The 25382-nt window shown below is 40.8% G+C and overlaps 1 long non-coding RNA gene across 1 annotated transcript in view; it reads left to right on the top strand.

The window, feature by feature from the left end:
* LOC131908146 (uncharacterized) overlaps positions 1–25382 on the top strand; it is a 45645-nt gene that overhangs the window by 1739 nt on the left and 18524 nt on the right. The window contains exon 2 of the long non-coding RNA XR_009378564.1: positions 3404–3548. This is a non-coding gene — a long non-coding RNA (uncharacterized LOC131908146). The remainder of the gene's footprint in view (positions 1–3403; positions 3549–25382) is intronic.

The raw sequence follows: 25382 nt of genomic DNA, 5'->3' as shown, positions 1-25382 counted from the left end.
ACCCAAGACCTCCTCTCTTTTCTTTCTATCAGGGACGGAACCTTGTAGAGTGCACTGATGTTTTATCATTTCACTGTAGTGTTATTAATGAAAGCTATTGGTACCCTACCCACTGACTCTCACAGCCCCTGTACTTTTGGCATCTCAGGTACCATCTCAAAAAAAAAAAAAAGGTTTCCCTCAAATCAACATGAAGAGATGGATAAGCAAAGAGGTGGATGTGGCAGTTTACTTTAGAAACTAGATTCCATTATGTTCTTCAAAGAAAACTTCATATTGGAGCCAACAAGGGTGTAACTGCTGAGTGGTAGCACCTGTGGATTATGTAAATCAAGTGTTTTCTGAGGATTTTGCCCAAATACTGAGGAATTAGGACAGGCAGAGATGGTCATGAGATTAGAGCTTAGACAGATTTCTTTTCAGATTGAGTTCTTGTTCATGGAATCATGTTGAGCAAAACTGCTTTTGCGAAATATTAAAAGACAGATGACTATCTCCAAGAATCAGAGTAAAACATATTCTGAGAGATTGTGGTATGATAAGATAAGAGCTACGATGTAAAAAAACAAAAAAACAGTTTTGGTTGCTGAGACAAATTTAATGCAAAAGAGTGAAAAACAGGCTAGGCAGTGATGGCACACACCTTTAATCCAGCACTTGAGACGCAGAAGTAGGTGGATCTCTGTGAGTTCAAGGCCAGCCTGGTTTACAAAGCGAGTTCCAGGACAGGCTCCAAAGCTACACAGAGAAAACCTGTCTCATAAAAACAAAAACAAACAGCAACAACAACAAAGAATGAATGAATGAATAATAGAAAATGAACCATTCTTGTTTCTCAACTTGGGTAATTTTAAACAAAGGTTTAAAAAAATGGCTTGTGTAGGAATTTAACTAAATCCACTAGGTAGAAACTTCCTTTTTCAGGAGTCAGTGATACCATTGCAGTGTTCCATTCTTTTTATGTCCTAAACCACATGGTCACCACACCTGGTGACAATGCTGGCCCTCTTCACACTACCCACATCCCACAACTGGATTCTGCAGAATGATAGGATTGCTTCCGGGGCCTTGCAATGGTTATGTCAGAAACTCCTCTCCATTTCCTGAGAAGTAGGTTGCACACCCCTGTTTTAGAAGGGGGAATGCATAAATGATCTTCCAGGAACAGAAGTTATCAAACGTGGCAAAATCCAAGCTCCAGACTGATGCCCACAAGGAGGCAGGAAGCCTGGAGCCTGATGCTTGTATAGTAGCACCTTATGGCTAAAGGTCTTGGCACACTTCCTTAATCTCAGATTTCCTGTCTCCGGGGTGAATGTCATGATACTACCTACAGTAAAGCCCAATGGGATCATGGGAGACAGGCATGTGAACTCCACAGCAAAATGCTTGGCACAATGAAACTGCTCAAGAAACATTAAGGTCTCACATTCCAACTTCTCAGGTATCATCACTTTGGAAACTGAATTGTGACCAAATTGCTACACAGAGATGCTAAGATCCCTCAAGGAGATCATTTCCACTCTACTGCTGCTTGCTTCTAGCCCTAGGCACACAATAATCTGACATCAAATATTATAAGCTTTTTGACCTATGAAAAGTAGTGGGGCATACCTTTAATCCTCACTCCCAAGGCAGAGGCAAGCAGATCTCTGTGAGATCACAGCAAGCCTGGTCTACAAAGCAAGTTCCAGGATAGCCAGGGCTCTGCTACACAGAGAAACCCTGTCTCTAAAAACAAAAAAACAAAAGTTGCATGCAATACATTTATTTATTTTTTTAGACAATATGAATTTTTTTGTGAAGTCACATTAAGGAGATTACTTATCATATATATCACCCTTGATTGGGAAACTGACAAGATAAATTACTAGTTTGTTCTAAGAATGCCCCACCCCCGACACCATAATATTTATCCGTCTTTTAACAAGTCTGATGAGACAGTCAGGTGATGTGTGATGTCCTGTGCATTGTGAATATGTGTTGCTCTCTTCGGTTGATAAATAAAACTGCTTTGGACTATGGCAAGGCAGGATAGAGCCAGGTGGGAAATCCAAACAGAGAGACAGGAGAAGAAGGGCAGAGTTAGAGTCTGGGAGACTCCATCCAGCCACCCAAGGAACAACATGCCAGCAGACTGGTAATGCCACAGCCATGTGGAAATACTTAGATTAATAGAAATGGGTTAATTTAAATGCAAGAGCTAGCTAGTAATAAGCCTGAGCAATAGGCCAAGCATTTATAAGTAGTATTAAGCCTCTGTGTGACTATTTACAGTCAGGCACTGATTTGCAAGGAGGCCAGGGAGCCCCTAGAACAAGAGGCTTGGATCTGGACCAAACAGCACATCTCTTGTGTTTCAAAGTCATTGTGGGAAGAATGAATATTCATTACCAACAGAATGGTGTGACCCCTGGATGTACTGTTAGTGCTTAATAAAGCTGCAAATGGAAAGACTATCTGTTCTAAGTACTTCACACTTTGAGGCTGGACCAAGTGGGTCCAGAATCTCACATCTGTGGCTCCTTTAATGGGTATTCATAGGCACTTTTGAAGGCTCCAGGAAACAGCTTTGAAGGAGAGGGTTCTGAGAGACTAGATTGCCTGTGGTCAAGCAAATTAAGAGGCAGGCTGATAGCTGATGAAACTTGACTATTAATGCTAATGTCATTTATCTTTGTTCTAAAGGCAAATGAAAGCTGAGCTATTTTGGATTGTTTTCCCTCACCCCCTAAAGTCTCACCATCAGAAGTCTTATCAAAAGAATGCTGATTTCTTTATAAAGAAAACGGTGTTAAACACTTCAGGGTCAGTCATTACATCCTGTACTTACTTTTTTTTTTTTTAAACTACCCATAAAACCAGGGCAGTGCAGGGACATAGAAGGCACTAAAAGAAGAATTTGTAATGAAATGTACTGCCGATTGTGCTGGGCACAGAGATTTAGGGTGCTCATTAGTGGATTGTGGTTTCTTCTTGCAAGCACTGGATTCTCTGCCATGACTCACACTAACAGGAAGGCTGATGAAATATCTCTAGCGGTAACTGGAATGTGTTCTCTTTATGACTTAAAGTGAAATTTACTAACATCGGAATTAGATATGATCAGGGCTGAAGAGCAGCAAAAAAGTGAAGCAAGTTTGTGGTAAAATAATAGTTCACCCGTTTGAGCCCCCCACCCACCCCAAATCAGAGAATGATTCCACATGCAGCACCCATGCATGTAGCTGATCCTCTGAAAAGGACTTTGCTTGCTGTGAAGACACTTTCCAGCGAGTTACATCTCCTTATCACTAGGAGGGATATCCAGGCATTTTTGTTTCTATATTTTATGTCGAATAGATAGAAGATATCTGGAAATTTGATTAATTAGGTAAAATTCTTCTTATCCCTTCTTCCACAGAAGTCCCTCAAGTTTGGGGAGTTTGTTTACTTATTGTTTGAGAGAAACAAGAACTTTTGTTATCTTCTGGGACCCTGGAACTCCATTGTCACTGGGGCTAGGGGAGAGATGACATTACCAGCTTTCTGCTTCTTTTGGAAAGTGGGTGAGTAATCTGAACGGGTCAGCTTCAGCTGAGTTATTTTCTCTGAACACTTTCTCTTGGAGGTTTTTTTTTCCCCCCAAATTCAGTGTTATTGCTTAGATAACTTTTCTATAATAAATTATAAAATTGGGCATCTTCAATAAAAACTATTATGTCCCTGAGTCCTTGGATTTTTTTTTTTTTTTTTTTTTTTTTGGTTTTTTGAGACAGGGTTTCTCTGTGTAGCTTTGCGCCTTTCCTGGAACTCACTCTGTAGACCAGGATGGCCTCGAACTCACAGAGATCCACCTGGCTCTGCCTCCCGAGTGCTGGGATTAAAGGCGTGCGCCACCACCGCCCGGTGGATTTTTTTTTTTTAAACAGGGTCTAGCTATAGAGCCCAGGCTAGCCTTGAGCTGTCTCCACCCTTTTAGTGCTGGAATTACATGGCCGAGTAAGCAAGCTCCACATTGCCCTTGATTTTAACTTGGTAGTTGTGGTGGTTTGAAAGAAAATGGCCCCCAAAGGGTGTCGTACTATTCGGAGGTATGTTCTTGTGGAGTAAGTGTGGCCTTGTTGGAAGAAGTATATCATGGTGGAGGTGGGCTTTGAAATATCATATATTCTCAACATACTACCCAGTGTCTTGGACCATTTCCTGTTGCCTGCATGTCAAGACGTAGCCAACAGCACGTCTGCTTGCATGCCGCCATGCTCCCTGCCATGATGATAAGGAAAATCTAAGCCAGCCTCAATTAAATGTTTTCCTTTGTAAGAGTTGCTGTGGTCATGGTGTCTCTTCCCAGCAATAGAAACCCTAATTAAGACAGCAGTTAAGCTAGATTTAAGACTTAAATTGAAGAGCAGGGATATGTTGCTCACTGGCACAGTGCTTTCCCAGTATGTGTGAGGGCCTAGGCTAAATCCCAAGGATCACAGAACGAAGTTAAAAATGGTTGAAATCATAGTGTTGTTTTGCTCACATCACATGTCTCTTCTCTACCTCCCATTGTAAGCTGGGGGTGGGGAGGGGCTGGAAGGGGAAGCTGGACTAGGCCTTACTAATCTCTTCCATGCTTCTCATAGTTCCCCAATGAGTGTCATTTGCCAAGTGTCTACTGTGAACCAGGCAGGTTGCCAGCAGAATCCTATTTAATCCATTCAATAACCCTCTGTGGGAGCTGGTACTACTGTCCCTGTCCTCCTCATGACTACATGGAGCTCATACCTTTAGAAGGCAATTTAACCCCAGTTCTGTTTTATTTCTGCACCACACAGGACATACTGAATTAGACACGCAGTCTAAGACCTTCTCAGCCTACTGGCTTCTGGCTGGGGCTTTAGGTGGCAGGGGACAGAAGACAAGAAAGGCCAACATTGGGATCTGACCAAAGAAAGAGCAAGAAGTATTTGGAAAATTTATGGAAGATGTGTGTTCTAGTTTCGTTTCTGTTGCTGTGATAAAATACCCTGACTCAGAACCACTTTGGAGAGGAAAGGGTTTGTCTGGCTTACAATGACAAGACACAGTCCACTGTTTTGTGGAAGTCAAGACAGGAACTCGAGAAGCCAGGAACTCGAGAAGCCAGGAACTCGAGAAGCCAGTCACATCACATCTGCAGTCAAGCGCAAGCAGAGCACAAATGCACTTTCCCTTGCTCTAAGCGAGCTCTCTCCTCGCTCATACTCTTCAGGGCTGCTGCCACACCTAGGGAAAGGTGTCACAATGAGCTGGGTCTTCCCACATTAAGTAACAATCAAGATAAACCACCGGCCAACCTGTTCGAGATTGTCAACTCAAGTCGACAGCCAAAACTAACCAGCACAATGGGGAAAGAAAAATACAAACCAAAATCCCATAAAATATCAGGAATAGCCCCCCTGGTTCAGCCAATTTATAAGGCGGGGGGATGTTTTATGGTCTTCACTGGAAGTTGACTAATGTGTATATTAATGTGTAATGCTCTGTTCCAATGGTGTTGCTTTCTCAACTACTTTGAAGTACAAGGTGTTTGGATACAGAGGCTTTTCCACAAAAGGAGAAGGTAAGACTCTTATTCTCACCTCCACCAGCCCTTCTTCCCCTCTTTAGTTTATGACTCCCTTCCCTGTTCCACAGTCTCATTGCTGTGTTGGAGTAGATAATCACTGTGTACCTAATGTGCACAAGACAATGTGGGGTGCAATGCAAAGAGGGCATTGGTTATCCTATAGAGCATTGGCTCTCAATCTTCCTTTAATACAATTTGTGTCGTGGTGACCCCCCCACCATAAAATTACTTTCATTGCCACTTCATAACTGTAATTTTGCTACTGTTATGAACTGTAACATCAGAATGTAAATATCTGACATTTTCAATGCTCTTAGGTGACCTGTTATGAACTGTAATGTAAATATCTGACATTTCCGATGGTCTTAGGTAACCCCCATGAAAGGGTGTTTGACCCCCAGGTTGAGAGTTGTGACCCATAGGTTGAGCTAAGCCAATCTCAGAAAGACGAATATCACATTTTCCTCTCATTGCTGATCCTTTATTTATATAGATGTGTAAAGTCCCATGTGCCTGTAGACATGAAAGCATAAAGGGAACTGTCTAGAGGACTAATGGAACTGTCTAGGGCAAAGAAGGGGAAGTTGGTAGAGTCTGGGAATGTGCTTAATGTACAGCATGTACTTGTATGAAAATGGCCTATGGAGCTCAGGACCACGTCCAATGACACACAGTGAAAATTAGACAAGGCTTTGAGAACAAAGTCCAGAAGTTCAGCTTTTATTGTTAAGTGTGAACCTTTAAAAGACTCCAGCTGATAGGTTCTACACTCTGAATTTTTACTTTAATAAAATCTCTCTTAACCGTGCACTTGTACCAGGTACCGAGAAAGATTTCTGTAAATTATATGGAGTTATTGTTGATATATTGTCAGTGAAAATGTAAGATCCAGAGGCTCGAGAGAGAGTTCAGCAGTTAAGAGCACTTGCTGCTCTTGCAAAGGACCCATTTGGTGCTTAGTGTCCTTGTGAGATGGCTCACAACCTCCTGGCATGGTTTGAAAGAAAATGTCCCCCAAAGGGAGTGGCACTATTAGGAGGTGTGGCCTTGTTGGAGGAAGTGTGTCACTGTGGAGGCGGGCTTTGAGGTCTCTTGCTCAAGCTTCCCTCAGTGTGACAGTCAGTCAACTGCCTGTTACCTGCCTGCAAGTTGTAGTACCCTCAGCTCCAGCACCATGTCTACCTGTACTCCACCATGCTCCCCTTCATGATGATAATGGACTGAACCTCTGAAACTGCAAGTTTTTTTGAGCCACCCTCAATTAAATGCTTATTTTATAAGAGTCGCCATGGTCATGGTGACTCTTCACAGCAATAGAAGCCTTAACAAAGACATACCCATAACTCCAGCTGTAGCAGATCTGACCTCCTCTTCTTCTGGCCTCTGAAGGCACCTGTATGCACATGTGCATACACACACAAATAGTTAACACAAATCCTAATTGGTCTTAATAAAAACTCAGAGCCAGATATTGGGGTAAATGCTAAAAGATCAGAGAGACAAAGGGATAAGCTATAGCCACATCTCACCTCACCAAACTCCTCAACCGAAAAGACTGAGCTCCTATCTGCTCTGAGATGTTGTTCTGTATGCTGTGAGTATGTGTTGCTCTGATTGGTTGATAAATAAAAAGCTGATTGGCCAGTAGCCAAGCAGGAAGTATAGGCAGGGTAGCAGACAAGGAGAATTCTGGGAAGAGGAAGGACTGAGTCAGGAGTTGCCAGCCAGACACAGAGGAAGCAAGATGACAAGACAGAACTGAGAAAAGGTACCAAGCCACATGGTTAAACATATATAAGAATTATTACCGAGCTAGTCGGTAATAAGCCTGAGCTAATGGCCAAGCAGTTATAATTATTATAAGCCTCTGTGTGTTTACTTGGGGGACACAAGTGGGAGAGATTTGTCCTGACTGCCGGCCAGCCAGAACACAGGAAAACTTCCAACTACAAATGGTGCCCAGACATGGTGGCAAGAGTTGCCACCTAAAACCTGAGAGAGTTTAAGGAGAGATTATAAATGTAGCTAAGAGCACCTTCTTAGTTCATGTCCTCATGGCGGGCTGAAGTACAATGACATGTCCCCTGGCTGTTGTGGGTTCGCAGCATGCAGACTAGAGCTACAGTGTGGTGGATTCCCACTGAGTTACACAGAGGTGTCTCCAAGCTGTGCAATGCACTGCATGGCGGATTTAGCTTTTGCTAGTACAGACCAAAAAAAGAAAAAAAAGAAAAAAAAAAAAGGTTTCTGGGCTACATGCTGCTTTCATGTAGGCATAGACCCACTCCTTCCAAGAGTTGGTGATGCGCCTGGCTCCCAGAGCTGGCAGTAAATGTACCACTGCCATATTGAGAAGCTGAAGTGGGTGGAGTTAGCAGCCAAGGCTTCTGCTTCAGTACTAGCCACTGAAGTTTAAAGCAATAGATTCACAATAAGGCAGATTCAGATGGAATAAGACTTTAAATGGTTTACAATGTGTGTAAGAATGTACGTAGGCTTGGGAGACAAAAATGAATATAGATAGTTATATAAAGAAATAGTTTTAAAGACTTTAATAAAGCTTTAAAGATTTTTTAATAAAGTCTTTAAAGAGATAGTAAAGGTAATATAAAAAATAAGCCATGTAAAGATGGACATTATACAGAGAAGCTGGATTGTGTTGTCTTTGGGATTTTTAACTGTGGAAAGACATTTGATTGTAAAAGCTGCTGAGTTAAATCAATATGTATATTTTAAAGATATCTTAATTTCAAAATTTATGTCTAAGGATATGTTGCTTTGGAAAAGATGTTCTGCTTTTGTTCTCACAGAAGATGAGAACTTGTAGATTGCTTCTAGGCTGATATGGTTTGATCAACCAAGATCCCCTGAAAGGTCTCTGATGACACCATGGCCCAGATGATCCAACATCCAGAACAGCTTCAAGGCAACTGGCTCAGACAATGCAGCCTCACAGACTATTCCAGTCAGGACTTGACCATAATTCTTAATTTTCTCAAGATCCCTGTAAGATTGCCAGTGCCCTCAACCAGCAGGAAGTAGTATGAAAAGCAATGCCAAATTCCTAAAATATTGTTTATTAATGTTTATTTTTATTTAAAGTTGATTTTAGTGTAATATCTTTCTAAAGAAAAGGGAATAGTATAGATATAGGATGAAAGGGTAGATTAATAAACCCACTTTTAAAGAGCAACAACTTATTTAAAAATGTTTACATTGCTATGGATTTTAGTTTATTTAGATACAAATTTAGAGTTGATTTTGTTATACTATATATATATTTCTACTCTTGTTTAAGGTATTATGTTTATGTAACTCATTTAAATTGTAATTGGTAATTAAGAAATACAGATTAATAATTAGTCTTCTATGATAGTCAAACTTATAGTCATGTTAAGTTTTCTAGGTATACATAGATATAATTCAGTTAGGTAGGTAATCTTCTAACACTTCAAAGACCTATAGAATATGGCATTTAAAATGTTTTAAAAATTTAGACTTTCTGGACAGTGAGACACGTCTGCTCCTGGCAACACTGATTTACTTCAAAGAGAAAAATGGGCATTGAAGACACTCTCTATGAAGTTTATCTTCTTGGCAAAAATAGCCATTTGGGCAAGAAACTGTTCTTGCCTGGACTGCCTGACAAAATGTTGTATCGACTGGACATGCAGGACCCATAGGAACATGACCACTAAACTTTGCAAGGTGAGATGGTCCTTCGGGTTCCTGCTTCACAAAAGAAACTGCCAGACATTCTACAGGACACAAAGCGAAGTGACTGAGAGACTCTAGACCTATAGACTGAAGATGGATGCCCCAAAGTTACAGAGGAACTTTGGATGACTGTCCAGGCTGCCAGCTGTCTCTGTCATTTCCAGAATTTTGGAAGTTGTTTACAATGCATTTTCTGTTTACTTAGGTAATATTATATCCTTCTGAGGTCTTTGATGTAGTTGAAGACTAGATAGTTATAATTATACTTTTCCTTGGTTATGATAAAAGATAAATTAGATATAAAACTTTAGACTCACAAATATAGGATAGATAAAATATTTTCTTTATTTTTGTCAAATACAAACAGACTAGATATTGTAACTGTAATTCTTGCTTGATAACTGTTCTATTATATGTAATTTTACTATGTTAAAGTTAAAACCTTCCCTTTTGATTAGATAGAAATTGGAAGTACTGTGGAATGTCGTTCTGTATGCTGTGAATGTGTATTTTTCTGATTGGTTGATAAATAAAGCTGTTTGGCCAATGGTGAGGGAGAATAAGGTTAGGCAGGACATTCCAACTAGAGAGAGAGGGAGGACAAAGGCAGAGCTGAGGAGACACTGCTAGCCACTGCCATAAGAAGCAAAAGGTAAAGTACTGGTAAGCCACAAGCCACATGGCAAAGTATACATTTATAGAAATGGTTAATTTTAGATGTAAGAGCTAGCTATTGAGAAACCTTGACCATGCAATTTGCAATTGATATAAGCCTCTATGTGTTAATTTGGGTCTGAACAGCTGCGGACTGGGCGGGACACAGGAAAACTTCCAGCTACACCTGTCTCCTCCTAGCTTATATTGCTTTTCTTCCTCCCACCCCCAGCCATATCACTTCCTGTCTCGACCTCACTAGTACTGGGATTAAAGGTGTGTGTGCCTCCCAAGTACTGGGAGTAAAGGCATGAGATCCTGAGTGCTGGGATTAAAGGTGTGTGCCACCACTGCCTGCCTCTATGGCTACGTAGTGGCTGGCTTTGCCCTCTGATCTTCAGGCAAGCTTTATTTGTTAGAGCATACACAAATATCACCACACAAATACATAAAAATAAAATGAGTCTCTAAAACATAAAATACAAATATGACTTACACGACTGCATCTTTATGTGGCAGCATGGTGGCACAGGTGTGTATTCCTTTTACTTCCAAAGAGGTGGAAATATAGATCAGCCCTAACAAAATTGGGTGCCTATATCAAAGAGCAAAGTTTGAGGGGAACAGGCAGGGATGATAGGAGACTCTTGTCAAATTATTTTGTTGTATAGTTTGGGCTTAGCATTTCACATACAAGATGAATTTTATTAATTTTAAAGTTATATTTAAAAATCTTTTAAAATTAAAACAATAGCTATTATTGTATACAATTGTATACCAAGTTGATGCCAAAAATACACAAAGAAAATCACTTTGAAGTGACTTCAAGATGCTGTATCTTGTGTTTACATTTCTAGTGACATGTAACCTCAGAACAAAAGCCCACAAAGCAATACTAAATTATATTAAGTAGTCATTATTTTAGACAATGTTGACATTATTCTTTTGAAACAAAATTATATCATAGAAGAGAAATAATTACACTAATTTTAGAAACTAGATTTCCAGCTTTGGAGTAAAGAAAGTCTTATACATTCAGAGAAACCAATTTCTGTAATAAAAACACCCCATAATTGTCACTTCAAGGTGAATGCCATCTGCAAAAGCCTACAGTGGAAAAGAGGTAACCTGTTCAACAAATGATGCTGGCCAAACTGGATGTCCACCTGCAGATGAATGAAATCAGATGCATATCTTTCACATCACACTGATGTGAAATTGAAGTGAATCTAAGACTTTGATTTAAAAACTTGATACATGGGCTGGAGGGACGGCTCAGTGGTGAAGAGCAGAGGACCCAGGTTCAGTTCCCAGAAACCACATGGTGACTCACAGCCATCTGTGACTGAAGGTCCAGGAGAGCCAATGTTCTCTCTTCCCTTCCACAGGTGCCAGGAAATCACACGGCACACATATATACATGTAGGCAAAACACTCATTCACATAAAATAAAATAGATACATCTTTAAAATTGTAAAACTGAAACTGCTAGAGGAAAACACAAGGATGCTCCTTAAGACATTGCGGTAGGCAGAACCATTCTGACTAGAACACCAATAGCACAGGAACAAGCCCCGGGAATCAGCAAATGGGACTACATGAAATAAAAAGATGTCCACACAACAAAGGAGCTGTGAGTGGAGCACACAGCTGCCCACAGACTAGAAGACAAGCTTTACCCCTCATACTTCTGGCAGGAGCTAACATCCAGAATTTATAAAGAATTACAGACGTTAAACTGGCAATCGATAAACAGGATAATGAAATGAACTGACACTTTCCAAAGATGAATCACAGACAGACGGTAACTGTTTTAAAAAGTGTTCAGCATCCCTGTCATCAGGCAAATGCAAATTAAAACATCTTTGAGATTGGACCTCATCCTGTTCTGAACGGCTACCATCCCCAAGTCTGACAATAAATATTGGAGAGGTTATGGGGAAAGAGAAACTCTTATTCACTGCTGATGGGGGTATAAATTAATATGGCTATTATAGAAAATCCCTTTGGAGGGTCCCTAAAAAACTGAAAACAGAACTACATATGACCCAGCTACTTCACTCTAGGCAAATGCCCAGAGAACTCCATGTTCTACTTTCGAGCTATTTACACATCCGCTGCTATATGATAGGAACCAACTTATATGTCTACCAACATATGAATCGATAAGGAAAATGTGGTACATATGAAAATGGGATATTATTTGGCAATAAAGAAAAATTAACCCCTGAAAGTTGCAGGAAGATAGATGGACTTGGAAAGTGTAATATTGAGCAAGGTCACAAAAACTCAGAAAAAAAGCCCCACATGTTCTCCCTTATGTGCAGATCCTAACCTTAAGGTAGATGTGTTTATACAAAAACAGCTGGAAGTTTGGCTGTATAACATTTAGAAAGGAAACTTAGAAAGGGTAATAGTAGGTGATGAGGAAAGATGGATGGCAGAGTCATGAAAATGTATGAAGCTAATTGCTTTTCTAGTTTTAACTCTGCTATAGTTTTTCCCTTATTTTGTATTAGATAGTGTATAACGATGTAGTTGATAATGAGCCAGGCAATGGTGGCACACGCCTTTAATCCCAGCACTCGGGAGGAAGAGGCAGGTGGATCTCTGTGAGTTCAAGGCCAGCCTGGTCTACAAAGTGAGTTCCAGAACAGCCAAAGCTATTACACAGAGAAACCCTTTCTCGAAAAACCAAAACAACAAAAACAAGAACAAAAATGTAGTTGGTAACGAAAGAATAAAACCCTAAGCTGAGCTCCGTGGCTTCAGAATGGCTATTGTAATTGTGTGTTCACTGAGATACACAGTGTTTGGGACTGGGCAAGTGTTTGAGTGGCTGCCTTTGACTGGTTGTGTGATATTTTTATTTGTGATTTAATTAGAATAAAGTGATTTTATTATTTAAAATAAAAACCTTTAAGATGGAAATATAATGCTGCCGCCCATTCAACAATTAGTGTGTACTTTCTCATTATGCCTGCTTTGCTCATTCACTAGCAGTGAGCATCCTAGTGTCCACATCATTGTTTCTATTTCCAACTAAAAGAAACCTGGGTTCCTTAGGGAAATAACAGATCACAGTTTTCAGGTAGGATGTGCAAGGGATGAACCTGGAACATCGTATCATACCTGAAAACAAGCAACCCATCAAACACTAATGAAGAAAGTGCAGACAGCAGAAAAGGGACCGTTAATTGTAATGGATTGACTCATGACACACGTGTAAAGCATAATCAACCTCATTAGTCACCACTGATGATAGCTAAGGTGCAAATATACATACATACATCCCTATTGTGGGGGGGGGGCGCGTAGGTGTGCATGTGCTAAGGCTCACATGTGGAAGTTGGAGGATAACTTACAGGAGTCTCTTCTTTCCTACCATGTGGGTCCCAGAACTGATCTCAGGTCATCAGGTTTGGTGGCAAGCATCGTCACCTGCTGCACCATCACCAGTCCCAATTTATCTTCAATAAGTGAAGAAGCTTCAGGCATGGTGGTGCTCACCTGTAACACCAGTGTTGGAGGTAGAGACCAGAGGATCGGGAGCTGAAGGCCGGCCTCAGCTACAAAGGGAAGTGGAGGCTAATTTGGTCTACCTGAGATACTGTCTCAAATGAGAAGAATAGAGCAAGAAAGGAGGGAAGGGAGGGATGGGAAAGGAAGGAGGGAGGGAGGAAGAAAAGAAAGAAAGAAAGAATGAAAAGAAAAAAAGAAAGGAAGGAAGGAAGGAAGGAAGGAAGGAAGGAAGGAAGGAAGAAAAAAACTGTAGCCTGCCTTTTCTAGTCAAACTGGATTTAGGGTAGCCAAACAATTGGTGATTAAAGTTTTTCCTTTATGAAATGGTGCCGTTAATAAATGCAGAGGAAGTGACAGATACAGAAAGTCACACATTTGCAGCTCTGTGTCACCGAGCAGCATGCTCATCAATCAACATCAAAGCCACCAAGTGATGGTTTTGTGGTACAGAATTTATTTTGGGGGTGGTGATGAAAATGTTCTAAAATGGTGGTGTTGCGTAACTATGAATATAGTGAAAACCACTGAATTACATATTTAAACACAAAGAATAACAACCAGGGCAAGAGGTTACCGAAAAAGGAAACAGAATAACCGAATGCAATGTAAAAGACTTAGACTTTTTTTAAAAAGCCCAGGCTGGTCTCAAACTTTGATTCTTTGCCTCCATCTCTGTAACCCTAGTGCTGAGGGTGTGTGTGTGTGTGTGTGTGTGTGTGTGTGTGTGTGTGTGTGTGTGTATGTGTGTGTGTGTATGCATACTTCACATGCATATAAATACAAGCATGTATACAAAACATACACAAATACCCCTTTGATTGTTACTATGATTTTTTTCTTGTATTTTGCTTAGATATTTTTAATTTACATGTAAACTAAAATGTTTATCATTTAAATATCTACATATTTAAGTCCATAAAAAATTTTATATCCAACTGCAGGAAACATTTAGAAATGCTTAGCACATTAGTAGTAAGCTTGCAAAAGAAAGTAGCCTCTTTTTCCACATTTAAAGACCTTTGCCTCAAATTCTCTTGATTTTTCTAGTCATTCCCTATTATTTCCATCTTCAGAATTGTGTAAACGGGAAGAGAAGTGTTGTGGTTTGAATGAGAATGGCCTGCATAGGCTCATGTATTTCCATGCTTAGTCCCTCACTGATTAATTGATTGGAAAGGATTAGGAGGCGTGGCCTTGTTGGAAGAGGCGTGGCCTTATTGGAGGAGGTGTGTCACTAAGAGTGGACTTTAAGGTTTCAAAAACTCATACCAGGTCCAGTCTCCTTCCTTTCTCCTCTCTCTCCCTCCCCCCTCTCCCCCTCTCTCCCCCTCTCTCCTTCTCTCTCCCTCTCCCTCTCTATCTTTCTCCTTTCTCTCTCCCTCCCTCCTTCTCTCTCTCTCTCTGTGTCTGCTGCCTTTGGGTCAGGATGTAAAGCTCTCAGCCATTGCTTCAGCACCATGCCTGTCTACTTCCTGCCGTGATGATCATGGACTCACCCTCTGAAACTGTAAGCAAGCCCCCAATTAAATGCTTTCTTTCTAAGAGTTGCCTTGGTCATAGTGTCTCTTCATAGTGATAGAACAGTGACTAAGACAAGATTGGGCTTCAATTGGTCTTTTCAGGTAGCTAGGTATTGTGCGAAAACCATCCAAAGAAAGTGATATCCCCAGGTTACCTCCCCCTGAGGCAATGTCTGATGGCCTGAGGCTGAGGGCTCCACTCTGAGGGGAGCCCAGGGGCTAACCCCTAAGTCCTTCTTCTTCTTACAAGGTACCTACATTAGGTTTTTCCAGTATGTTATCAACAATGGCTTGGAAGTAACTGGAACATTCATGAATTATTTTTGCAATCTTTTTCTTTTTGCCTACAGGTAATTATTTTAGTCAAAGTTCAGACTATAAACTTTTCAAGGCCCTAACGGTCTAAACATAGTTTAATTTTGCTCAGAGGCTTGAATGATGGCTTGCTAAATATAGAATTAGAGGCTCAAAATTGTTTTTCTCAGCATTGTCAAAATGTTCCATTGTCCTCTACCATCCATCTAAGATGAAAATTCTGGTGTTAACTTCATTTGCATTCCTTTAAAAGTATTTCTTTCCCAGTCCCTTGCTGGAGACTTTCAGATTCTCTTTTTCTTAGAATTCAGACCTCTTTCCTACATGGGTCTAACTATATTTTTCCTCACAAGTGATACTCAATGTGTTCTTCTTTTAATTAGAAGACTCGAATTTCCACTCAGGAAAATGCCCCCTGTAATTCCCTTGATAACATCTCCTTGTTCTCAATTCTACCTCTATTATACCAGCAGCATAGCTTGTGGATATTTCTGTCACGTCTTGAATCTTTCCCATTATACCTCTACATCTTGTCTTTTTGCGTTGAATCCTGGGAAAATCCTTCTGCTTGATCTGCCAGTTCACTGGTTCATTATTCAGCTGTCTTCACTTAGCTCTTCAGACCAATAGTGAGCTTTTAATTTTGGCAATGATGAGTTTGATTTCTGTGTACTCATGTGCATTTTATTCCATTTGGTTCTTTGATATCAACTAATCTTGGGAGCTGTTAAATATAATTTACATTTTCACTGTGGTGTCCACATTGGTAACTACAGTGTTTTCTCTTATCGTCAGGAAGCCCTCTTGCCCTGACAATGGCTGCAAGACTTTTGCTCCAATATTTGTTTGCTTGCTTGTTTGTTTTGATGTGGTAAAAAGTTACCATTTTAAGTGTGTAATCAGTTGACAATATGTACAGTCACTATGTTGTATGATTATCACCAACATCCATCTCAGATACTACTGTACCCATTGAATTATAATATCCCTCAGCAGCTGGTATCCTCTTTTATACTTCTGTGTCTATACAACTGTCTGTTCATTGAGTACCCGCTATCAATTCAACAGTATAGTATCCGTCCATGGTGTCTGGTTTAATTGTAATATTCTCATTGTTAATCCATGTTGTAGCATGTATCAAAATTTCATTCCTTTTAAAAGCTGACTCTCAGTCTGGATGGTGCACACCTGTGACCCCAGCATGTGTGAGGATGAGGCAGGAGAATTGGGAGTTCAAGGCCTGCCTAGGCTATACTGTGAGACCCTGTAGCAATTAATCAACAATCGAATAATATTCCATTGTGCTTTCACACATTTCATTTATTCGTTCATCTGTAGGTGGGCTTTTGGGTTGATTCCACTTTTTGGCTCTTATGAAAAATATTACTATAAACATTTATGTGCAAATGTCTGTTTAAGTCCCAGCTGTCATTTCTTTCAAGCAAAGACTCAGTGTTTTATTTTTAGTTCACGAGTAATTCTGTGTTTAACTCTTTTAGGAACTGCCTTTCTATTTTTTAGTGATTCTGTATTTTCTAGCCACAACAATGCCCTGCAATGCTGGTTTCTGCACATCTTCACAATACTTATTTTCTGTAAATATATATTCATGTTTATATACCATTGTTGCAACTCCTATGCATATAAAGCAGCATTTCATTGCAGTTTTAATCTGCATTTCTCTAATGACTATCAATTTAATTTCTTTGCCCAGTTTTGAACTGTGTTTGTGGCCATCACTGAGCTGTAAATGTCCTTTATAAACTCCAGATATTGACAAATTTCTTATCAGATATGTGATCTGCATACACTTTTCCCAGCAGGCCAGTGGGGTGAGGTTGTGTCTTAAGGACATCTGATGGGAAGGCTGCTCTCCCTGCAGAGGTGCTAGCCACTTGGTTGTTGGGACGACGTCTCATTCTTTTGTGATCTATCTTCAGAAATTCTATCCCAAGTCTCACTTTAGATGAAATCCACAATCCCCGGCAGTGAAAGGAATTAGATAGCTACTCCCTCTTGTATGTTAGGACTTTTAGCTGCAGATATCAGGACATTTGGATGAAACTGTCTTACACACAGGGAAGTGTAATGGCTCGTTAAGAGCAAACTGTGGGAAGAAGGTCCTCAGGACTGGGGTGATTGACAGATTCCCCAGGGCTGCTTTCTGTGGGCTTCTCAACTTTCTGTCTAAGGTATTGGGGTGCCATACATCTGCTTATTCTAATTTTGAGGCATTCTAGAGTTCTTTGGGGGAAACTACAAAACTAGTCTCTCCCCCCACCCCGTGTGTGTGTTTGTGTGAGTGTGTGTGTGTGTGTGTGTGTGCTCATGCCTTGCAAATTCTTTTTTTTTTTTTTTTAATTTTTTAAGACCTTGACTTAAGTTTAAGTTCTAGTATTTTTGTTTTGTTTTTATTTTTCGAGACAGGGCTTCTCTGTGTAGTTTTGGTGCCTGTTCTGGATCTCGCTCTGTAGACCAGGTTGGCATTGAACTCACAGAGATCTGCCTGGCTCTGCCTCCTGAGTGCTGGGATTAAAGGCATGCACCACCACCGCCCGGCTACCTTGCAAATTCTTTAGCCTTTCAGGCTTAGTAAGTTACCATCAGTATTCCTTATGTCTTCCAATTGTTTCTTTTTCTTTTATTGAAAATAGACTCCTTTCTCAAACAATATATCATGATTATAGTTTCCCTCCCTCTACTCCTCTCAATTCTTTTAAGTCTCAAACCCAGACAAAAGGCTAAATGAGGTGCCTATTTAACATATCCAAGTGGACCTGGCAGCCAGGTTCTCCCAGCATCCTTCAGTCCTACCTGGTACAGGGTCTGGCTGGTGTGCCCCTCCCTCTACCCTAATGTTCTCCAGCCTAGGGCCGGGGCTGGGCTGCCCTTCCCCCAGTGGCTCTTCCCTATGTAGTCCAGCCATTTTGGCCATGCCAGCCCTTTTCCTCCTTTGCCCTTCGGCATCTTGGTCTCTTGGTCTCCTGGTTCCCCCTTTTCCCTCTCTCCTCACATGGCCCGGCTCAGCGTCATGTTCACTCCAGACTCTCCTAGATGTCTCTGCCTCTTCATGTTTTCTTCCTCATCTCTACAATAAATCTTCTCCTCCTCCGTACCTAGGAGCAGTCCTGTTCTCTTTTTATTTCTTTTTTTCAATCAAGCTCTTGCCTCACTCCCCTCCAGGTCCACTCCCTTTCTGTCTCTCATTAGAAAAGAGCAGGATCCTAAGAGATAACAGCCAAACATGACAACATAAAATATAGTAAGATGAGGCAAAAACTATCATATCAAAGTTGGACACAGCAACCCAACAGGAGGAAAAGAGTCCCAAGAGCAGGCACACGAACGAGTCAGAGATCCACTCGTTCTCACACTGGAGTCTCATAAAAATACTAAGCTAATAACTGTATTATGTGAGCAGAGGACCTGGTGCAGACCTGTGGGGAGCACATTCAAACCACAGCAGTGAATGCTGAGCTGTGTCACAGCTACTATTGTCTTTCAAGGACACCGTGAATCTACCCCCTGCTACTCACTGGACCCCGCTATTTGAACTCCTAAACAACGATCTCATGGTCACCTTTTATTTCTGTCTCACCTTCCAATTTGATGTTCATGTCACCCCTACGTTGCATCACTTTCTCCTATTCTCTGTCACTTTCTCCCTTCTGGAGTTACCTGGAACTGATTAATCCAGGTTTCACTGTCCCTTGCCTTGGCTCCCTTAGCTGATTTTGTTCTGTCTTGGGGCATACTCCTTTGTTGTATTTATCTGACTGGCAAATACAACTCCTTGTTCTCATAGCTAGTTCTTGGAGATGCTGAAATACTTATTGCAAACGTCCCACACTCAGCTCTATGTTAGCTGGTTGACACCTGGCTTGCCGAGAGGTAGCCTTTTGTTTGTTTGTTTGTTTGTTTGCTTATTTGTTTTTATTATCTTCCTGGGGTGATACAGCCTGTGAGAGGCAGAGTTAGGATTTGAACCTTAGTAGTTAACTCTAAATCCAGAAGGCCTAGATGTAAAGCAATGTTTGGTAAATTCAGCATGTCTTTATGAAAAGGTAATGACATGCTTTCTCTTGTACTTTAAATATTTTATGTAAGTGATAAGTGTCTTTGAAAATTTTTCTTTGACCCCCAAAAACAATGTGGCTGTAAACTTTCTGATGAGTTTAAGAATCAAAGAGGCAGATTTCTCTCTCTCTCTCTCTCTCTCTCTCTCTCTCTCTCTCTCTCTCTCAATCTGTGTGTGTGTGTGTGTGTGTGTGTGTGTGTGTGTGTGTGTGTGTGGTTACATTATCATTTTCCCAATCAAGAGTTATATATAACAAATAGACAAACTACTAAATCATCAGCCTTGTCATTGGACACTCAGTTTTTCCATTTCTACAATAGACCCTTACCTTATGTTTGTTTTCCTTTCATTCATCGTCAGTCAAAGGACTGAGATGAGAAGCTTTAACAATCCTGAGGGCTGGACTCTAACAATGGCTTTTATATGGAGCCTGTGGTTTTTATGGTTATGGTACTTTTCTTATTTGCTTTGGAAAAAAATATGATGATATTTCTTATGCTGCTTGAAAATGTCCATCAAGTTTCTGGCTCTTTTTAATCATTCATTCCTGCCCCAGGTGAGGCTTTACAATTTTATATTGTTTCCCATAGAGGGTATTGAACTTGGGATGTTTTCCTGGATATTACCTTCACTAACTCAACACAACACACAGTACCTCACATCTCTAATGACAAGGGAGAAATCCAGGAAGAAAATATGGAGAAAGAATACATAAGTTTTCTAGTAAGAAATAAAATGATGTTCAGATGTATAAGCCTAAAAAAACCTAACCATGTGTATCTCTCAAGTCGAATTCCATCTCAATGAAAAGTGCAAAAGAGAGATATGGCTGACTAAGAGGAAATGAGCACCAAAAATATTGATTCAAAACATGTGTGAGAATGTGAAGAGAGGAAAATGTCAGCTCTTGGGTTTTGGAACCAACCTGAGTTATTGTGTGGGTGACAAATCCAATTCAGTCATAGTTAGCTCTCACAATGAGTAGTAGTTTTATAACATTGTGTGGACACTGAATTAACAAATGCATTGCCCCTAGATGAGAAACAGTGTTAAGTCCCTGTGAGTCTCTGGTCAAGTTTTTGTTAGATGATCAATATATAATCTTAAGTTTAAAGACATCCTATTTACTACATTCTGTTGATTCATGACCATCAAGCCACTGGCCAACAGCATCCACAACTCACGGGTCATCTCAGCCTTCTTGTGAACATTATATAGACATTCAGTTCAATGTGGAAGCTTTTTTATTGCTTTTTTGGTGGGGTGGGTTCAAAACAGGGTTTCTCTGTAGCTTTGGAACCTGTCCTGGAACTCTGTAGATTAGGCTGCTCTTGAACTCACAGAGATCTGCCTATCTTTGCCTCCCGAGTGCTGGAATTAAAGGCATGTACCACCACTGCCTGGCATGGAGGCTTTTTTAAACAGCAGAAAGTAGATGTCTTAGAGTTTTTATTGCTGTGAAGAGACACCCTGACCACAACAACTCACAACTCTTTTTGTTGTTGTTGTTGTTGTTTTTCAAAACAGGGTTTCTCTGTGTAGTTTTGGTGTCTGTCCTGGATCTTGCTCTGTAGACCAGGCTGGCCTTGAACTCACAGAGATCCACCTGCCTCTGCCTCTCGAGTGCTGGGATTAAAGGTGTGTGGCACCACCGCCTGGCTCACAGCAACTCTTATAATGAAACTTGTAATTGGGGCTGGTTTACAGGTTTAGGGGTTTAGTCTATTATTGTCATGGCAGGAAGCATGGCTGCAGGCAGGCAGACATGGTGCTGGAGAAGGAACCGAGAGTTCTACATCTGGATTGGCAAGCAGGAGGAAGAGAGGTGAGCCAACTGGACCTGGTTCGAGCTTCTGAAACCTCAAAGTTCACCCCCAGTGACATACTTCTTCCAACAAGGCCATACCTACTCCAACAAGGTCACATCTCCTAATAGTGCCATTCTCTGTGAACCTATGGGGGCCGTTTTCATTCAAACCACCATCACAGTAGAGAAAGATGTTAAAATACTAATCGGACTGAAAAGGATACATGTTTATAGTGTAAGAACTGAAACAAAAGTGAAGAATACTACTTTTCTATCCTCAGCAGAGACTATGTCTTGGATTATTTAAACTATTCATCACTTTGTGAGTGTCTTCAAATGACCCTAAAGTTCTGTAAGTGTTGGTGTTAATGGTACAAATAGTGTTTATCAATGGATGAGGATTTACTATGTATCAGACTGCTGGTAGTATCCATTTTCCCTTTAAATATGCTGTGACTCTTAGCATTGATACCTGGCCCATAAAAAACACTGAAAAGTGACATTGGATCAGGATGTTAGGAGTGAAGCAGGGTATAGATGAAGGGAGGGATGGTCATGTTCTATATGTACATAGCCTTGCATGTCTAAAGCCTTTACATCACTGTGGTGGTTTGAAAGAAAATGGTCTCCAAAGGGATTGGTACTGTTAGGAGGTGTGGCCTTCTTGGAGGAGGTGTGTCACTGTGGGAGCAGGCTTTGAGATCTCTTTTACTCAAGCTTCCCTCAGTGTGACACTCAGTCTACTTCCTGCTGCCTTCTGGTCAGGACATAGACTCTCAGCTCCAGCACCATGTCTGCCTGCACATCACCATGCTCCCCATCATGATAATAATGGACCGAACCTCTGAAATTGTAAGTGAGCTACCCAATTAAATGTTTTCTTTATAAGAGTCATGGCGTTTCTTCACAGCAATAATACCCAAACTAAGACAGAAGTTGGTACCAGGGCCTGGGGTACTGCTGTCATAGGCCTGACCATGTTTTCATTTGGAGGAATTTGGACTTTGGTACTTTGGGTTAGGAAAGCAGTGGGATGCTTTAGGCATGCTTAATGGGCCATACTAGTAGGAGCATGGAAGACAGTGGTGCTGAGTGTGATGATGAACTGTGGGGATCGAGAGGTTTCAGAGGAGAAAAATGTTAGTCTGTGGCCTAGAGACTGGTCTTGTGAAAAAAGTATCTGCCTTTTGCCCTTGTGAGGAGAGTCTGCCAGAGGCTAATGTGAAGAATTTTGCATTAATTCCATTGACAGAGGAAATCTCAAAACAGCTTAGTATAGACTCTGTTGTGTGGTTTTTAGTGAGAACCCTAATGAAGATTTATAATGAAAAGGTTACAAACTGTGCAGGGTAAATTACAAAATGAAAATTTTGAGGAGAACAAGAGCACCAGGAAGTAGGATGGAGCTAAATTCTGTGTTCAAGGAGATAAACAGATTAAGAAATGGAATAAAGGGAGTGACGACCTCAGGCCAAAATCCCACCCAGGTAAATTTCCAGTTTGTGGAAAGAAACTAAAGAAAAGCTTAGAGCTGGGTGTGGTGGGGCCCACCTTTAATCCCAGCATAGGGAAGGCAGAGGCCGGCGGATCTCTGAGTTTGAGGCCAACCTTGTCTACAGAGTAAGTTTCAGGACAGTCAAGCTTAGGCAGTGAAAGACAGAAAGCTAGTGAAGATGTAGTTGAATGAGGGGCCATGTTCCATCCCCAGCAAGCAGCAGAACTTGGCAGTGTCAGCCACTTGGTTCTGGCTTTAGACTTAAAGGAGTTAGGGAATAAAGCTCCTGAGGCCAGGTATGTGTTAGGGGTGTCCCTGAATGGAGACCTATTAGAGAGGCCATTATGTGAAGCTGTGAAGGTGAAGCCTGGATTACCTTGTAGAACCCAAGATGTTAGAGATGTCAGAGTCACGGGATACCTGCTGAGGAGAGCTTCTAACAGGGAGTGGAACCAGCCCAAGGGAGAGAAGTGTGTTGCAGTCAACAAAGTTGAATGGAGTTGGAGATGTGGAGTGCATTTTGACATCAGGCATGGAGACGCAGCGTTTGGAGTCTGTCCAGCTGGTTTTCAGTCTTGCTTTGGTCCAATATTTCCTCACTATGCTCCCTTCCCTGCATTTTGGAATGGTAATGTATATCCTGTGCCATTATATGTTGCAAGTATGTGATCTGATTTTTGATTTTGACTTTTACAGATGATTACAGTTAAGAGATTACCATACATCTCAAAAGAGACGTTGGACTTTGAAACAAGTTAAGATGATTATAAACTATGGGAACTTTTGAAGTTGGACTGAGTGCATTTTTTTTCATTATGATATGGCTATAAGCCTTTGGGGGTCAGGGAGTAGAATGTGGTAGTCTGAAAGAAAATGTCCCCCAAAGGGAGTGGCACTATTAGGAGGTGTGGCCTTGTTAGAGTGTGTCACTATGGGGGCAGGCTTTGAGGTCTCTTTTGCTCAAGCTTCCCTCAGTGTGACACTCAGTAGACTTCCTGATGCTTTCTGGTCGAGATGTAGAAGTCTCAGCTCCAGCACCATATCTGCCTGCATGCTGCCATGCTCCCCATCATGATAATGGACTGAACCTCTGAAACTGTAAGCAAGTCACCCCAATTAAGTGTTTTCTTTGTAAGAGTCATGGTGTCTCTTCACAGAGATAAAAATCCAAACTAAGGCAGTCACTATGTTACAAATCTCATTTACTATTACTATTACTGGTTTCTGATAACGGCTTCTTTATAAGCATCTGGAACTTTGTATTGACTTACTGCTGCATGTATCTGAGTTCTGGGTTTAAAAAGTTTCTCAGAAGCAATCATACAAATATCAACAACAAAATAGATGAAGTTCTTGAGAATGAATTTCAAGGAGAAACTTGATTCAGTTTCTATGCAGGTGCATTTGGAGTGAGTTTCCCTAAATGCCATGTGAGTTAGTTTAGGGTTGTTCATGATCTTAGAGTTAGCAATTCTATTCATCTTGACTGGATTCTGGGCAATTCATGAAATTTGGTAACTCCACCTGTTATAAAACACTTGGCCATCTTGATCAAAACTGCCCATGGTGCTTCAGTTCCTTTTCGGAATGAATTCCAGTCTGGTTGTTATTTAATTCTCTCAGCTTAGTTCTCACAGAGCAGATTCACAAAATATTTCATAATCATTTAATAAATTATTACTCTCTGTCTCTCTCAGATTCTATAATATTCCATTTGTGTCTTCTGGTAGTCTGTCCCCAGGTCTTGGTTTAAAGAGCTTTATGTCTTCAGTGTCTTTTTTTTTTAAGTCTTATAGACATAACTAATCTACTATCAAGCATGATTGTATTCTGTACCATTCTTACTAAAAAAATATAGTGATTAAAGAAAACCTGATGCTTTTCAAAACATTAATACTTGTGTGATCAATCAGTCTTTGTCATGATTATGGAAAATAATGTTAGGTCAAAAGTCACGATCGTCTACTTCACTCTTAGAGTTAGAATCAACATTCAAATACAGGGCACTTTTACCTCCAAGTCTCCAAAGTTTGCCACCTATAAATGCAAGTGACATTAATAAATTAGCATAAAAGCGTATGGAGTTAAGAGTGCCTTAAAAAGGGTGGTAGGACCAATCTGCCTGTGTTTTCTCTAGAGCATATGTAGAAGTTTCTTGATCCCAGCCCAGAGTCAACTCTACTAGCTTCTGAGGTCAGGCATTTACTCTCTCTGGGTCTTCACTTTATATACAGACTTTATTGTCTTGTTAGTGGTGTTTATATTGAATTGAATATGTTTTGAAAGTAGCAAATGGATATACTTCAAAGACCATAATACTCAGTAGGAATTTTGGAATTCTAAAAACTCAGTGTGTGTTCAAAAGATGCCATTCCGAAGTTGTAGATACAAATGTGCTAATGCATAGTTCACTGTGGCAGTTATAATTTGAGATATGGTGGCAGCTGCAACGCGGTATTTTGGGCTCCTGGACAAGGTTGGGAACAGAGGAGAGGAGTCTAAAGGCCTTTTCGGAAAGTGTGGTTTTCTTTTGTTCTCAGGCAGTATCAGGCATGGATGAAACCAAGAGCCTCAGGCATTACGGTAAGTGCTTTGTCTCTGCTACAGCCCAAGGCCTTTGTTGTTGTTTGTTTGTTTTGTTTTTTGTCCTCTGAACCACTGCCTCCCTATGCAGCCCAGGGTCGCCTTGAACGGGC

Source organism: Peromyscus eremicus, chromosome 1, assembly GCF_949786415.1.
Source record: "Peromyscus eremicus chromosome 1, PerEre_H2_v1, whole genome shotgun sequence".
NCBI lineage: Eukaryota > Metazoa > Chordata > Mammalia > Rodentia > Cricetidae > Peromyscus > Peromyscus eremicus.
The sequence above is the reverse complement of the archived record's forward strand: the minus strand, read 5'-3'. Positions and strand labels throughout refer to the sequence as shown.